Raw genomic sequence first — 15,000 nt, forward strand, 5'->3', positions numbered from 1 at the left:
ATAATGACAATCGTTTCAGTATGTTAAGGATACAGATGTATCCACAATTCATTTAGAGTTACTTAATAGTCTATTTCTTATACCATATCTCTATCCCGTGAAATTCTCGAGCCAAAAGATGGATGCATATGCTGTGTTTCATTTTGCTAAATGATATCAATTAAATGGTGTATCAATTCCATAAATTGCATATAGCAATAAATAAATCAGCAAAATTCTTTCTAATATTTTAGATAGAAGAAACATTTCTTCTATCTAAAATATTAGAAAGAATGTACCCTTCTATCCAAATCCAATTTGCATCGATAAAATAAATCCAAATTCCAGTAGTAGATGAATAATTGCAAATTTGTGTGTGTACGAGATTAGAATAACTTCAAAATAACTGACATAATTTTGTATTTTTCCTGATCAGAAAAATACATGAAAAAGAAAGGAGGTAGAAAAATTTTTGGATTTATGGTTAAAGAAGAAAAAGAAGAAAACAGGGGTTCTGTTGAATTTCAAGTATTCAGTTTCACCAATAAGATACGGAGACTTGCTTCACATTTGGAATTACACAAAAAAGATTTTTCATCGGAAAGAGGTCTACGAAGACTTTTGGGAAAACGTCGACGTTTGCTGGCTTATTTGGCAAAGAAAAATAGAGTACGTTATAAGAAATTAATCGGTCAGTTGAATATTCGGGAGCAGTAATTTAATCGTTCAAATTTTTTTCTTGTTTTATTATTTTTTTAGTAGTCTTATAGTAGTCTTAGATTTTTCATTTTGATGAGCCTCGCTTTGAGGAATTCATGGAATAATCCATTTTCATGGAATAATGAATTAAGGAAGAAAGGATATGAGTCTACCGCTTACAAGAAAAGATCTCATGATAGTCAATATGGGCCCTCAACACCCATCAATGCATGGTGTTCTTCGACTGATCGTTACTCTCGATGGTGAGGATGTTATTGATTGTGAACCCATATTAGGGTATTTACACAGAGGAATGGAAAAAATCGCGGAAAACCGAACTATTATACAATACTTACCTTATGTAACAAGGATATAGAGAGATTGTAGAAAGGGGATAGGATAGTTATTTTTGCAAGAGACTTGTTGTAAATTCCTTAACTTAAGAAAGAAAAAAGAATAAAAACACAGATACATAACATAAAAAAAAGAATAAATAAGACGAGATTCGACCTCCCCCTACATATTTAATTTCCTCTCCTATACAAAAACTAGCAAGACCCACTCCATTGGTAATTCCATCAATAACACCCTTATCAAAAAACTCCGTGAGTTCGGTTAACCCTCTTATACCGAGGGTAAAGACCCTAGTATAGAAAATATCTATATAACCACGATTATATGACCAACTGTATATATTTTTTTTTACTTGATCTAAAAATTCTTTTTTAGGATTTCCTTTGTAAAAAGAGTTTATTAAATCCAAATTCTGAAAAAAAGAATAAGCGGATCCATAGAAGATATATGCTATGAATAAACCAAAGATAGCTAGACTTACAGAAGAAATTGCATTAGTAATAAATTCATATGAATTTACAAAAGAATTAGAACTTTCCTGGGTAAAGTTTATTGAGGGAGTTAACCACTTTGATAATATGGTTAACTCTGCTATTCCATTACCAATTCCTCCATTATCAAAAGAGATTCCTATGAATCCAATGAACAAAGTGAAAAGTAGTAATATAAGAAGAGGAAATAACATAGTATTTCCCGTTTCATGCGGATAGGCAAAAGTTTTTTTAGCCCCAAAAGACGTAGTAAAGGATCCTATCCTATTTCTTGTATTACCTTGAATTTTTGGTATATTTTGTGAAAAAAAAGAAACTCCACTCTTCGTTGTTGATAAAACGAAATCCCTATTCACTCCTTTGGGTATCCTTTTTCCCCATAAGGATATTGAATACAAGGAACTCTCTTTAGTGCTACTGTAATTTTGAAAATGAACACGCAAATACCCATCAAATGTAAGTAAATATATCCGAAACATATAAAAGGCAGTTAATCCTGCAGTAAAGGAGGCTATTATTCCAAAAAAGGGCGAATACAACCAACTATTACTAAGGATTTCATCTTTGGACCAGAAGCAAGCAAGAGGTGGAATACCACAAAGAGAAAGTGTACCCCATAAAAAAGTAGTTCTTGTGATTGGAATGTATTTTCTTAAACCGCCCATAAGAACCATATTTTGACTTTTATCTGGTGAATATCCAACAAGAGGTTCCATTGAATGAATAACGGATCCGGATCCCAAGAACAATAAAGCTTTTGAATAAGCATGAGTGATCAAATGGAATAAAGCAGCTTGATAAGAACCTATACCTAGAGCTAACATCATATAACCCAATTGAGACATTGTAGAATAGGCTAAGCTTCTTTTAATATCTCTCTGAGCAAGAGCTAAAGTAGCTCCTAAGAATAGTGTTATTGTACCTACTAAAGAAATAAAACTCATTATCAAAGGTAAAGATATGAAAAGAGGAAGAAGTCGAGCTAGAAGAAAAATTCCCGCAGCAACCATAGTTGCTGCGTGTATAAGAGCCGAAATAGGAGTGGGCCCTTCCATAGCATCGGGTAACCATACGTGAAGAGGGAATTGTGCGGATTTCGCAACTGCACCAAGGAATAATAAAAAAGCACACAAAGTAGTAAGTAAAGAGTTAATTCCATTATTAGGAATCCAGTTATTAGCTATTTTGAACAAATCCCTAAACTCTAAACTACCTGTTATCCAAAAAAAACCTAAAATTCCTAATAATAGACCAAAATCCCCTACACGATTAGTTACAAAAGCTTTTTGACAAGCACTCGCTGCGATTGGTCGTGTAAACCAAAAGCCTATCAATAAATAAGAACACATTCCCACGAGTTCCCAAAAAAAATAAATTTGTATCAAATTGGAGCTAGTAACCAATCCCAACATGGAAGTATTGAAAAAACTTATATAAACAAAAAATCTCAAATATCCTTCATCGTGAGACATATAACCATCACTATAAATAAGAACCAGGATTCCTACAGTAGTAATTAGTATTAACATAATAGAAGTAAGTGGGTCAATCAAGTATCCAAATTCTAAAGAAAAATCATTATTGACGGTCCAAGACCATAGATATTGATAGATCGAACTTCCATTTATTTGTTGAATAGACAGTTGAACTGAGAATACCATAGCTATACTTAAGAGTAAAACACTAGGAAAAGCCCATATGCGACGAAGATTTTTTGTTGCTGTCGGAATAAGAATAAGGCCAAATCCCATTGACATAATAACTGGAAGTGGGAGAAGAGGGATTACCCATGCATATTGATATGTATGTTCCATAAGAAAAGAAATTGCAATTTTTACTTCAATTTTTACTTCAATTTTTCTATAAAATTGTTTCCGATTCACCAAACCAATTCTTATCTCTTTCTGAAAGAATAAATAAAAAGAATAAGAAAAAATACTGAAATTCTTAATTTTTCCAAAATTTATCTCATTGAAATAATTAAAAATTAAGAATGGGTTTAGTTGGTTAAATTAAAAAAGTTAATAAAATAACTAGGTAACGAAGTTATTTTATTAACTAAATAAAGATATTTATAAAAATAAAAAAAAAAAAGTGGAATCATTTTACTTTCTATTCATAATTCATTTTTATATTTCTTTAAAACAAAGATGAAACAGCTCTCTTGTTCCATAATTAACTGATTGAGTGAATTCCAATGAAAACCTATGTTTATAAGAAATTATCGAATAGTCCTTACTTCATATAGAACTAAAATTCTAATGACTATAAATTACCTAAGTTTTAGAATGTCTTGTTTAAGAGACTCAGTATTTTTTGTTTTGATTGGAATTCCTTTCCTTTATGGAATACCATTCTGAACTTAATTAACTATTTTCATTTTCCCTTCTTTTTATCCCCCCGTCTTATCTTATATGGGGGATAGGCTTCCATACCATATATCTATATATGGAGTATACTTGATATATAAATAGATATAAATAGATTTAAATGAGAAACCCTTCTATATATTCTATATTATTAAAAAAAAAGTATAAAATATATAAAGAAAAAATGTTAAAAAATTCTTGTTGTCTTATCCGCATTAGACAAAATGAAGTAAAAAATAATTCAAAATTTAAGTATCTTTCAGTATCTAAGTATAAATACTAATAAAAAGAAGAAAGAAGGATTGATTTGCAGCAATAGATGTCTTTCACATACAACTAGAAAAAAGTAATTTCCTTTTTGAATGGCAGTTCCAAAAAAACGTACTTCAATGTCAAAAAAGCGTATTCGTAAAAATATTTGGAAGAAAAAGACTTATTTTTCCATAGTACAATCTTATTCTTTAGTAAAATCAAGATCATTTTCGAGCGGTAATGAGCATCCAAAACCAAAGGGTTTTTCTGGGCAACAAACAAATAATAAGATTTTGGAATAATATGAATTGACTTATCAAAAAAGAATTCCAATTATTTAATAATTTGGATTCTTCTTTGAATGTACTTTTATGTGTCGAATTACTCGGTACAATATTCTTAGAACAAAAAACCCCTCTTATCTTATATATACAAGAAAAAAAAAGTTTTGTTTGGTATACTGTGTGCTAAGTATTCTTTTCCTATCAATGAACTTTTCATAATTTTCCTAATAGAATCCTCATATTCTATTAGGAAAATTATGAAAAGTGGAGTATTCTTACAATAGGACTTACAACTTCCACCTATCTTCTCCAAAATCATAAGGTTAGTAAATCTTATTAATAAGAGCATAAAGACTTTCATTCTAGAAATTTTTAAAAAATCCAAAAAGCCTTTTCTATTTATCCATTTTATTTTAATTTCATCATTAAATAGAAACCCTTTTGGATTTTTTTCATTGTATTGAAAGAATTTTCAAAATGTAAAGGGGAAATTAATTAGAAAAAATTAGTTCTATAATTGCAAGTTAGAAAAAAGAAGTTCCAACTCTTTCAAGCAGTGTTTGTGTTTCTATTGGGCAAAGCAAGAGTTTATTGTAAAAAAAAAAAATGGAAACGATACTACCAAACGAAGTCTATTTTAATGAAAACTCTAATGTTCCTAAATTTTATGGACTTTCCCAATATCGACGATTCCCAAGATAATAGCTATTATTCTTTTAAGTTACCTATTATTTGAAGTTAGCCGCCATGGTGAAATTGGTAGACACGCTGCTCTTAGGAAGCAGTGCTCAAGCATCTCGGTTCGAATCCGAGTGGCGGCATTCTTGAAAAAGAATACAATAGATTAGAAATCAATTCGAAATTTACAATTTTGTAATGGGACCTTCCCCTTATGCTATTTGCAACTTTAGAACATATACTAACTCATATCTCTTTCTCAACGATTTCAATTGTGATTACGATTCATTTTATAACCTTATTAGTTCGTGAACTTGGAGGATTACGCGATTCGTCAGAAAAAGGAATGATAGTTACTTTTTTCTCTATAACAGGATTCTTAGTTTCTCGTTGGGCTTCCTCGGGACATTTTCCATTAAGTAATTTATATGAGTCATTGATCTTCCTTTCATGGGCCCTGTATATTCTTCATACCATTCCTAAAATACAGAACTCTAAAAATGATTTAAGCACAATAACTACGCCAAGTACTATTTTAACGCAAGGCTTTGCCACATCGGGTCTTTTAACTGAAATGCATCAATCCACGATACTAGTACCTGCTCTACAATCTCAGTGGTTAATGATGCATGTCAGTATGATGTTATTAAGCTATGCAACTCTTTTGTGCGGATCCTTATTATCTGCCGCTATTCTAATCATTAGATTTCGAAATAATTTCCATTTCTTTTCTAAAAAGAAAAAAAATGTTTTAAATAAAACATTTTTCTTTAGTGATATTAAATATTTTTATGCAAAAAGAAGTGCTTTAAAAAGAACCTCTGTCCCTTCATTTCCAAATTATTACAAATATCAATTAACGGAGCGTTTGGATTCTTGGAGTTATCGTGTCATTAGCCTAGGATTTACCCTTTTAACCGTAGGTATTCTTTGTGGAGCAGTATGGGCTAATGAGGCCTGGGGATCCTATTGGAATTGGGATCCTAAGGAAACTTGGGCATTTATTACTTGGACCATATTCGCAATTTATTTACATAGTAGAACAAATCCAAATTGGAAGGGTACGAATTCTGCACTTATAGCTTTGATAGGATTTCTTATAATTTGGATTTGTTATTTTGGTATAAATCTATTAGGAATAGGCTTACATAGTTATGGTTCGTTTACATTAACACCTAAATGATTACATAAAATAAAACCTTCATGAAATGAAGGTTTTTACTTTTATGTTTTATTTGAGAACCCCTTGAACGCCTTATCAAAGGGTTCTCAAAAATTCGAGATAGATCTAATTATACTTTTTTACTTATTTCTGCATTATATACTTTTTTACTTATTTCTGCATTAATAGAGCAGACGAGTAAAAAAAAGCAAACCTATTTAGGATAATAATTGGATAAGAGAGCCTCTACCCTGTCAACGGATAGGGAGAGAACAAAATCTGGATAAATACCAATTCCTATTACTGGTAAAAAGATACAGATTAAAATAAAGAGTTCTCGTGGTCCAGAATCCACAAAATTTGCGTTTGGAACATTAAATAGCTTGTATCCATAGAACATCTGGCGTAACATAGATAATAAATAAATAGGAGTTAATATCATTCCAATTGCCATTACAAAAGTAATTAGTGTTTTTGGCATTAACAGAAATTTTGGACTAGTAATTAGTCCAAAAAATACTACTAATTCTGCGACAAAACCACTCATTCCTGGTAAGGCAAGAGAAGCCATTGAAAAGCTACTAAACATGGTAAAAATTTTAGGCATTGGGATAGATATTCCCCCCAGTTCTTCGAGATAAACAAGACGCATTCTATCAGAAGCGGTTCCTGCCAAGAAAAAAAGTGTAGCACCAATAAATCCATGGGATAATATTTGTAAAATAGCTCCATTGAGTCCAATGTTGGTTATGGAACCAATTCCTATAATTATGAAACCCATGTGAGATACAGAGGAATAAGCTATTCTTTTTTTGAAATTTCGTTGACCAAGAGAAGTTGAAGCTGCATAGATTATTTGGATCGCTCCTATTATTACTAACCAGGGCGAAAATAGATAATGAGCATGAGGTAACAATTCCATGTTGATCCGAATCAATCCATATGCTCCCATCTTTAATAATATTCCCGCTAAAAGCATACATGTACTATAATGTGCTTCCCCATGGGTATCTGGTAACCACGTATGTAGGGGTATAATCGGCAATTTGACAGCATAAGCAATAAGGAAGCCAAAATATAAAAGTATTTCCAAGGTTGCAGGGTATGATTGATTAATTAATCTTTCCAAATCTAATCCTGGTTCGTTGGAACCATATAAGCCCATACCCAGAACTCCGATTAAGAAAAAAATGGAACCGCCTGCAGTATACAAAATAAACTTTGTAGCTGAATATAGACGCCTCTTCCCCCCCCACATGGATAAAAGTAAGTAAACAGGAATTAATTCTAACTCCCACATGATAAAAAAAAGTAAAAGGTCTCGCGAAGAAAATAATCCTATTTGACCACTATACATTGCGAGCATCAGGAAATAGAATAATCGCGAATTCCGTGTAATTGGCCAAGCTGCTAAAGTAGCTAAAGTAGTGATAAATCCTGTCAATAAAATAGATCCTAATGAAAGTCCATCGATTCCCAATCTCCAGTGGAAATCGAAGACATCTATCCATTTATAATCCTCCTTTAATTGGATTAAGGGATCCTCCAGTTGGAAATGATAACAGAACGCATAAGTCATTAGAAGGAATTCTAATAAACAAATAGATATAGTATACCACCTAACGACTTTGTTTCCCTTATGAGGTAAAAAGAAAATTAATGAACCTGCAAATATCGGCAAAACAACAAGTATTGTTAACCAAGGAAAATAACTCATGATAAAGTGATAAAGACAAGATACGTTTTGACCAGAAAAGCCCGTGCTCGATTATTTCGAGCACAGGCTTCTTCGGTAAAGAGGAATCAGACGATTCGAGTGAAGTTTTTTGTAACGTATCAATAAGATAGAGCCATGCTACGTGTTGTTTCAGGCCCTAAATAAACGCGGACACTTAAAAAATCTGTCGGGCAGGCAGATTCACATCTCTTACAACCCACACAATCTTCGGTTCTCGGCGCGGAAGCAATTTGCTTGGCTTTACATCCATCCCAGGGTATCATTTCTAATACATCTGTTGGACAAGCTCGTACACATTGAGTGCATCCTATACATGTATCGTAAATTTTTACGGAATGTGACATTGGATCTATAAATTTTTCTTTTCAACATAAAATTTTTCGATCTGGTAAAAATGAAATTAGTACTATAATGAGTCATATGTATTGTAGACACCAGACGAAGCAATGGTTTATCCAAACTTCAAAAAAAAAAATCTATTTTTTAATCTGTTTGTGAGAAAGCGTGAAGAGAGCCAAGAGACTTTAATTTTGGATTTCAACAATAAATAAGAAATAAGAAAGAATTTTACGAATTGTACAGACGAATTCGAATTAGCCAATAAATTGGCTATCGTCTTTTCAATATAAATTATTGCAATATTCAAATTGCAATATCAATGAATTACAAATACAAAAATTCATTTAAGTGAAAAAGAATACTATGCAATAATCTACTAAAAAAAATGGATATTCTCAAATAATACTAAGAAAATAGTATTGATTTCTATTTATTTTAATATGTGCGCCTTTGTTTAGAGGATTCTATGTCTAATTATTCAAAAGTCTAATTATTCAATAAATTAGATTGATTGATACGAGTGGATTTCCTATTACGATGGATGGAAGAAAGAATGGATAGTCCAATAGCGGCTTCAGCAGCTGCAAGGGCTATAACAAAAATTGCGAAAATATCTCCTTTTAATTGGCGACTATCAAATAGATCAGAAAAGTTACGAGATTTAGATTAATTGAATTCAGTATAAGTTCAAGACATATTAGAGCTCTAACCATGTTTCGGCTTGTGATCAATCCATAGATACCAATCGAAAATAAATAGACACTCAAAAAAAGTACATGCTCAAACATCATTAACTAACTCCTTATCAATCTCGATTCATTTCAATATGAGGGCAAGAATTGAACCGATTCAATTAATTACAATAGAACAATTACACAACAAAAGAAAAAAAAAAAAAAAAAAAAGGAGGTATTTGTTGGCAGTAGATGGATTTTACTAAATCAAAATTGTGATTCTTTAGTTATTTATTTTAGATTTGCAATTCTTATAATTTGTACTTTTTCTAAGTTTTCTTATTGCCGAGCCATAGTAATTGCACCTATTAAAGAAACTAGAAGAATTATGGAAATGAGTTCAAACGGAAGATAAAAATCGGTTGCTAAATGAATTCCAATTTGTTGAACATTATTTATGAGACCCTGTTCTACTATTTGGTTTGATCTTGTAGTCCAAAGAATTCCATACCACGACGTATCTGGGATAGTAGTCATTAGTGAAAAAACAATAGTTATACAAACGAGTGAAGTGAACCCATCTCCAATAGTCCAATAATTCTTATCTTTAGACCATTCTGAGCCATTTACGAACATTACAGCGAATATGATCAAGACATTTATGGCTCCCACATAAATAAGAAGTTGTGCGACAGCTACAAAGTAGGAATTTAATAAAAAATAGAATAAGGATATACAAACAAGAACTAATCCCAGCGAAAAGGCAGAATAAATGGGGTTGGTAAGTAATACTACTCCTAGACCCCCTAGTAGAAGAACAAATCCCCCAAATAGCATAAGAATCTCATGTATTGGTCCAGGTAAATCCATTATGGATAAAAAGAAATTAATAGTATAAAATTTTTCATGAACTGACTAAAACTAAAGGATTCAAGGAAGGAAAAAAGGATTAGGGTATTTTTTTGTGTATAAACTTATAGTTATAAATTATATTATATCACGAAAATCTAGTCTGATTTAAAATAAGAAATAATTTCCAATAAGCAGTAGTTTTTCGTTTTTCTTTATAGTTTAATTTTAAAGTTTAATAAAGAATTATTAGATTTTTATAACAGAAAGACAAAATCAAAGTTTAGTAATCAGTAATCGTTCTTGAATTCGAAGATTTTTCTTTGTTTATTTTACTTTCAGACGAATTCCTAATTGTTTGAATTGTGTAATCTCCCATTATGGAGATTGGTAACCGACTTAAAGCAATTTGATTGTAATTCAATTCATGACGATCATAGGTAGAAAGTTCATATTCTTCAGTCATTGATAAACAGCTTGTTGGACAGTACTCAACACAATTGCCACAAAATATACAAACTCCGAAATCAATACTATAATTAAGCAATTGTTTTCTTTTAATATCCTTTTCAAATCTCCAATCCACAACGGGTAAATCTATCGGACATACGCGAACACATACTTCACAAGCAATACATTTATCAAATTCAAAGTGGATTCGCCCTCGGAAACGCTCTGGTGTAATTGATTTTTCATAAGGGTAGTGAATCGTTATAGGTAAACGATTTGTGTGGGATAAGGTAGTTATGAAACTTTGACCTATGTACCTTGTAGCACGTATTGTTTGTTGACCATAACTCATGAACCCAGTTACCATAGGGAACATATTCATTCTAAATATCTATGAAAAAGATATGTTTCTTTCTCTTGTTTGAGAGAGCTTTTGTGTTGAAAATATTCTTACTATTATTGTATTATCTTATTTATAGTGAAACAAGTTGAGAAGAGGTTGTTAATAAGAGATTGCCCAGGGAAATAGGTAAAAGAAATTTCCATCCAAGATTTAATAACTGATCCATTCTCATCCTCGGTAAAGTCCATCTTATTGTGATAGAAATGAAGAGAAATAAATAAGCTTTAGTTAATGTAATAAATATACCCATTGTCATTTCCAAAATTCCAACTGCTTTATTCATTTGGAAAAAATCAAAAAAGGATATATAGGGAATAGATAAATTCCACCCGCCCAAGTAGAGAACTGTTACAAATAAAGAAGAAACTAATAAATTTAGGTAAGAAACAAGATAAAATAAACCATATTTGATACCGGAATATTCAGTTTGGTAACCTGCTACTAATTCTTCCTCCGCTTCTGGTAAATCAAAGGGTAATCTTTCACATTCTGCCAAAGAAGAAATTAAAAAAACCAGAAAACCTATAGGCTGACGCCAAATATTCCATCCAAAAAAACCGTATTTTGACTGTGCTTCAACTATATCAACTGTACTTGAACTGTTAGATAATCATAGTCGGTGATAACATCACAGTTCCCACCGCTATTTCAAAACCGTACATGAAACCTTAGCTTCATACGGCTTCTCTATGATCAGAAAAAGGAAAGGACTGTTTTGTTCCTAGCCCCGGGGGCGTAGATAGAATTAGATAAAATAAAATAGATTTGAAAGTCCTAAATTAGACCAAAGGAATTCCGTCTGCTAGAATAAGAAAAAGCGCTTCCGAATTGATCTCATCCTTTATAATATAATGAAAATTTTTCTTTGTTCAGTAATAACTTAATCTTGGAATAAAACACTTGTTACTTGTTATAGGAATTCAATTAATAAATGGAAAGAGTTGGGTATTAGTTCATGAGCAATTCTGCATGAATATGGATAGAGGAAGGAAATAATGAAAATTTTTTCTAGTGCACTCCATATCTTTTTTACTATTCTTCTTTCCCCAGGGAGGGGGTATTTAAAAAGAAAAAATGGATAAAGGGTTAATTCGTTCTTGATAGCCATTTCCTTAACAAGTGAATGGGAACATACTCTGGATCGGAATCCGAAGAAAGTACTACTTGATAATTTCTACAAATTGCAAGTCCTTATTATGATTCCTTTTATGGGCAAAAATCTCTAATGTTTTAGATTTTCCATTACTAATCCTTTATGTACTTTAGTGTTCCTAACCCTTCACTAACTTTTGGTGGATTCTTCTTATGGATTATTAAGTTATAGTAATAACTAGGAGTATTCTAGTAATGGAATTCCATATCGTGAATCCTTTATTCTTGGCCGCTTCAAGATATGATGACTAATTAAAAAATATCAACCTTGGGATAAAGAGTTTACACTGCTTATGTTTACTTCCACTTTTTTCTTGTACGTAGGAAATGAGATTTTTTCTTTTTACTACAAATTTATAAGCTGTTTTGTTTCACTCATATAGCTATCTAGTTTAACTTACCAACCCAAATACTAAATAAGAAAAGGAATATAAATAGTTAATGGATTTTATAGGAAAAAGATCTATTTTAACGAATCACACGTAGAGATATTGCTAGCACACAAAAAGTTAATGGTATTTCATAACTAATGGATTGAGCAGCAGCTCGTAGACCGCCTGAAAAAGAATATTTATTATTTGAGCTATATCCTGCCATAAGAAGACCAATAGGAGCTATACTTGAAATGGCAATCCATAAAAAAACACCAATACTAAGATCGGCTAAAACAAAATGATATCCCAAAGGGATAACTAAAAAACTTAATAAAACTGATATGACTGCTATAGAGGGTCCAATGCTAAATAAAGAAATATCTCCTCGGGATGGCAGAATATCTTCTTTAAAAAGTAGCTTAGTCCCATCTGCTATAGCTTGAAGCAGGCCCAGGGGGCCAGCATATTCAGGACCAATACGTTGTTGTATCGACGCAGATATTTCTCTTTCTAACCACACAATTACGAGTACCTCTATTGTTATTCCCAAAAGGAGGGTCAAAATGGGTAGAATCGATATCAGTCCATAGACTTCTTTTAATAATTCCAATTTCGAAAAAGAATTGATAGTTTCTACCTCTACCCTATCTATTATCATTTCAACGATCAACTTCCCCCATAATGATATCTATACTACCTAATATCGTCATGATATCAGCCAATTTCATTTTTTTAACTAGCTGAGGAAGAATTTGCAAATTAATAAACCCGGGTGGACGGATTTTCCATCTCCAGGGGAAAAGGCTATCATCTCCTACTAGATAAATCCCTAATTCACCTTTTGGGGCTTCTACTCTTACATAAAGCTCTTGTCTTGACAATTCAAAATTGGGCGAAGGTTTTTTACCAAGAAATTTATACTCAAAATCATTCCATTCAGAATTATTTTCTTTCTTAAAGCGTCGGACTTCTAAATTTTCATAAGGTCCTCCAGGAATTTTTTCTACAGCTTGTTGAATTATTTTGATGGATTCCCTCATTTCACCAATTCGTACTAAATAGCGAGCTAACGAATCCCCTTCTTTTTGCCATTGGACTTTCCAATCAAATTGGTTGTAAGACTCATAAGGATCTACTTTACGAAGATCCCATTGTATTCCAGAAGCTCGTAACATCGGTCCCGATAAGCCCCAATTTACTGCTTCTTCTCCGCTAATAAAACCTACTCCTTCAACTCGCTCTAAAAAAATTGGATTCTGTGTAATAAGTTGTTGATATTCAACAACTCCGCGTAAAAAATAATCACAGAAATCTAAACATTTATCGATCCATCCATAAGGTAGATCGGCGGCTACTCCTCCGATGCGAAAGTAATTGTGCATCATTCGCATACCTGTAGCAGCTTCAAATAGATCATATATTAATTCTCTCTCTCTAAAAATATAGAAAAAAGGAGTCTGTGCGCCGAGATCCGCCATAAAAGGTCCAAGCCATAGCAAGTGAGAAGCTATCCGGCTTAATTCTAACATAATTACCCTAATATAGCTGGCTCTTTGTGGTATTTGAATATTCTCCAAGAATTCTGGTGCATTTACTGTTATTGCTTCTGTAAACATAGTAGCTAAATAATCCCACCTTGTTACATAAGGTAAGTATTGTATAATAGTTCGGTTTTCCGCGATTTTTTCCATTCCTCTGTGTAAATACCCTAATATGGGTTCACAATCAATAACATCCTCACCATCGAGAGTAACGATCAGTCGAAGAACACCATGCATTGATGGGTGTTGAGGGCCCATATTGACTATCATGAGATCTTTTCTTGTAAGCGGTAGACTCATATCCTTTCTTCCTTAATTCATTATTCCATGAAAATGGATTATTCCATGAATTCCTCAAAGCGAGGCTCATCAAAATGAAAAATCTAAGACTACTATAAGACTACTAAAAAAATAATAAAACAAGAAAAAAATTTGAACGATTAAATTACTGCTCCCGAATATTCAACTGACCGATTAATTTCTTATAACGTACTCTATTTTTCTTTGCCAAATAAGCCAGCAAACGTCGACGTTTTCCCAAAAGTCTTCGTAGACCTCTTTCCGATGAAAAATCTTTTTTGTGTAATTCCAAATGTGAAGCAAGTCTCCGTATCTTATTGGTGAAACTGAATACTTGAAATTCAACAGAACCCCTGTTTTCTTCTTTTTCTTCTTTAACCATAAATCCAAAAATTTTTCTACCTCCTTTCTTTTTCATGTATTTTTCTGATCAGGAAAAATACAAAATTATGTCAGTTATTTTGAAGTTATTCTAATCTCGTACACACACAAATTTGCAATTATTCATCTACTACTGGAATTTGGATTTATTTTATCGATGCAAATTGGATTTGGATAGAAGGGTACATTCTTTCTAATATTTTAGATAGAAGAAATGTTTCTTCTATCTAAAATATTAGAAAGAATTTTGCTGATTTATTTATTGCTATATGCAATTTATGGAATTGATACACCATTTAATTGATATCATTTAGCAAAATGAAACACAGCATATGCATCCATCTTTTGGCTCGAGAATTTCACGGGATAGAGATATGGTATAAGAAATAGACTATTAAGTAACTCTAAATGAATTGTGGATACATCTGTATCCTTAACATACTGAAACGATTGTCATTATTCGTATCAAACCAATAGCGATTCATACAAGCTAAATCTTCTAATCAATGGTGGGCCAATAATGAATTTTTT

This window comes from Triticum urartu, unplaced genomic scaffold (assembly GCF_056163025.1).
Source record: "Triticum urartu cultivar PI428250 unplaced genomic scaffold, HENAU_Tu73 scaffold116, whole genome shotgun sequence".
NCBI classification, from domain to species: Eukaryota; Viridiplantae; Streptophyta; class Magnoliopsida; order Poales; family Poaceae; genus Triticum; species Triticum urartu.